This window comes from Ailuropoda melanoleuca, chromosome 9 (assembly GCF_002007445.2).
Source record: "Ailuropoda melanoleuca isolate Jingjing chromosome 9, ASM200744v2, whole genome shotgun sequence".
NCBI classification, from domain to species: Eukaryota; Metazoa; Chordata; class Mammalia; order Carnivora; family Ursidae; genus Ailuropoda; species Ailuropoda melanoleuca.
The window spans coordinates 6,565,708-6,569,221 of record NC_048226.1 but is presented as its reverse complement, the minus strand read 5'-3'; positions in this window follow the sequence as shown (position 1 = coordinate 6,569,221).

Genomic DNA, 3,514 nt, shown 5'->3' with positions numbered 1-3,514 from the left:
TTTTATGCCCCCTCCCATACTAATCCAGGGCAGGTCCCATGTGACCAAAAGAAAATGGTGGATGTGACAGCACGTGACTTCCGAAGCTAGGACATTAGAGCACTGCAGCTTCCACTCAGCCCCCTGTGTCACTTGCTGTGGCAGAAGCCAGCTGCCATGCCACGAGGCGGCTCCACTGGCAGGCTGAACGGACAAGAACTGAAGCCTCTGGCCAGCAGCCAACACCGACTTGCCGGCCACCTTAGACCCAGATCCTCAAACCCCAGTCAAGCCTTCAGCTGACACCTGACTGCAACCCCATGAGATAACCCAAGGCAGAACTGCCTGGCCATGCTTCTCCCAAATTCCTGACCCACAGAAACCATGAACGATATTAAATGACTCATTGCTTTAAGCCACTAAGGTTTGCGGTGATGCATTACACAGCCATTATAATTGCAATATGGAGACATGGCATCCTGTCTGGCTCTAGAACTCAGCCTCAGGATAAGTGAAGGCACAAAAGTGGGACACTAGTCAGCTTTGTAGAAAGTCCGCTGCGAAGAACAACAGCAAACACATAGAAGAATAGAAATAGGATCCAAGATGGTTAGGGGTGGTGAGCTTAATGTATTAGGGAAATTTTTAAGAGAGGGAAAGGTAAAGTCCCATACTTGAATTAGAACAACCCATTGTACCAGGACAAACCAGGGAAGACACTGAGCCCTTGCAGTACTTGTGGAAAGGAGATCTGAGTTGGCTATAGGCTCAGAATGAGCCATGATGAGGCTGCCAGAAAAGCACAAAAATGTAGGCTGCGTTAACAGAAGCTTAGTACCCCATCAAAGGAGGTGAGCTCCCCTGGGGGCTGAGCACTGTATTTAGGTCTGAATCACTCTCTACATAGGGCAAAGGCAGTCCAGATGTGCTGGGGGAAGATTGGTGGGAGTGGGTAGCATCCGTTGATGGAGAGAGATGAGGAGGGACAGAGTGAAGTGGGGATGCCTGGTCCTAAAGGAGAAGAGGGGAAGGGCAAGAACAGCACAATCACTGATCTTATATGCAGAAAAGATCTGCCATGTGGAAGGAGGTCGGAGGTGGAAATGGGCCTGTTTTGTTCACTGCTGAATCCACAGTGATGGGAACCAGTCGGTGCTTCTGTGAAATCTGAGAGCTGCCTAAATATTAGAACAACGTGAATATGGGATGTGGCCTCAGAAGGGAGTAAAATCCACGGGCGTGTTCACACAGAGTCTATGTCGCCGTCAGTGAGGACGTGGTCCTCAATGTTCTCTAAGAGCCCTTCCCAGCTCTGAGATTTTCTTATTCTGTGGTTTTGTGATTGGATGAGTAGAACCTGCGGAATGAAGCCAGCACAGGGGTTCTTAAACCTCAAAAGGCATATGAAACACCTGGGGGATCTTATTAAAATGCAGATTCTGAGTGAGAAGGTCTGGAGTAGGCCTGAGATTTTGCATTTTGAATGAGCACCCAGCTGACGCTGCTAGTTTGTAGACCAGGCTTGGAGCAGCGAGAGGTTAAAGGTCCTCCCATGAGGGTGCATAGGGTCAGGCAGCCTGGAAAAGGCAGTAAGTATTTGAGCAGAGGAGGGATGACCAGCATCAGAAATACTCCCCAAGGAAGAACATGGAACAGGGGAGCGTCCATATGCCACCAAGGGCTTTCTGACACTAATGTCCTTTGATTTTCTGGACATGGTCTTTACATGGTCCACTTGCCAATCATCCTGGGTTTTCTGTAGCCTGAAGGGGCAGCAGTGTGGAGTCATGCTAACCTGCACTCATTCACTACCTGGGTGGCCTGGGAGTCTCAGTTTCTTAGTGTGTAAAATGGGAACAATCTCCCCCTGCAAGGCTGCCGTATCAAAGTGTCTGGCACATGATAAGTGCCCATTATATGTTTCTTAGCCTCATTACAAAACTAGATGATCAATAAGCATTCACTACAAGGAGTAATTACCTAATTAATATTTGTCCTTGAGTTGAATTGTCCTTCGCTAACCCCACACGTGCTGGGATGTAAGTCAGATATGACCCCATTTTACAGATGAGGGTGTGTCCTCACCTAGAGCATCAGGCAAACACTGGCATGAGTACTCATGGCTCCTCCTATTGGAATTTTAAGGACTTTTTTTTTTTTTCTAGAAGAGTCATTTTCCCTGGTCCAAACAATGGGGTCAGTAACTAATAAGATTTCATCCCACTTCTTTGTCAGAGAGACAAGATGCTGTTTCCCCCAGAGGGGCTCTGGTCACATCATGTCAGCTGTGCCCAAGATGCTCTGTGAATTAAAGACCTGACCGGGAGAAACCAACAGATTCAGGGAGAACAGGGGTGAAGCCAAGAACTGCCCACCAGTGGAACACCTCAGCCACAGCTCCTGGACACCAGTGGGTGGAGTGGGAACCACGCCCTCCCCAGGCTTCACTGCCTGGTGCAGAGAACAGACAAGAGAATGTGCTGGGCGCCCTAGCAGAGATGGCCAACAAAAACCCACACAATTCCAGAGTTGTCACCCCTGGGAAACGGAGACACTTCCATGCCTTTTAATCAAGAACAAACTTAGTGTATTATCTCTGTAATGGGCAGCCCACAAAGACCCCACTTCTTACTCTTCTTCATTCAGTCCATGCCCAGTGAGAGAGTCAAGCGGCTTCTACCACACTGACCGAGGCCACTAAATCTTAGCGTCAAGTCCCACCAGCTTCCTCCGTAAGGGTCTGAAGGCCACCAACCAGCCTGGGTACCCCCCCCCAAACTGCTGTGGCTAAACCAGCAGCTTGTGTAGCAGAGAGAGCACGACTTTGGAGTTGAATTCAGACCCTGCCTTAAGTAGGTAACTCCATCCCTCTCTGAGCCTCCGTTTTCACATCTTTTGGGGGTGGGGGAATCCTAATATTTACCTCATTGGGCTTCTGGGGAAATTAAGTGAGATATTAATGTATGTTAAGCAGCCAGCTCAGGGAAGGCGTTCAGATGCTGCTGGTTCTCTTACTCTTTTGACTGGAAAAAAATATATATTATTAAGGAGGGTGGTCTCTGGAGCTACAGAAGTACTAGAGAATTCCTGCTTCTTTTGAGATGTCCTTGATCTCTCCGGGACTTTGAAGACCCTCAGCCTTTTGCCCTGAGGCTGGCTCCCAGTCCCCAGCACGCCTCCCCGCTGCCCCCTAACCTCCTTCTGTCCCCGTCTTCCCTGCCATACCGGCGCAGCCCATCCCCAAAAACTTTCAGCCAGTTCCTCCTGAGGGTCCTTCCAAAGCGTGGCCCGGGAGCAGGGGGCGCGCCCTGCCCTCTCGCTTGCCGCCGGCCGTCGGCTGCACACTCCGCGCCGGGCGCGCGGGAGCCCGGTCCTGCCACCGCAGGCGCGGGTGAGGGTGCGGGTGAGGGCGCGGGTGCGGGCCCAGCCCTCCGGGGCCCCTCGGACTGCGAAGCCGCCGACTGCATTGCAGCCCTTCCCGCGCCGCTGCCTCCCGCGGGCCCCGGGGCTGCCGGCTCCTCTCGCGCCATGCGCG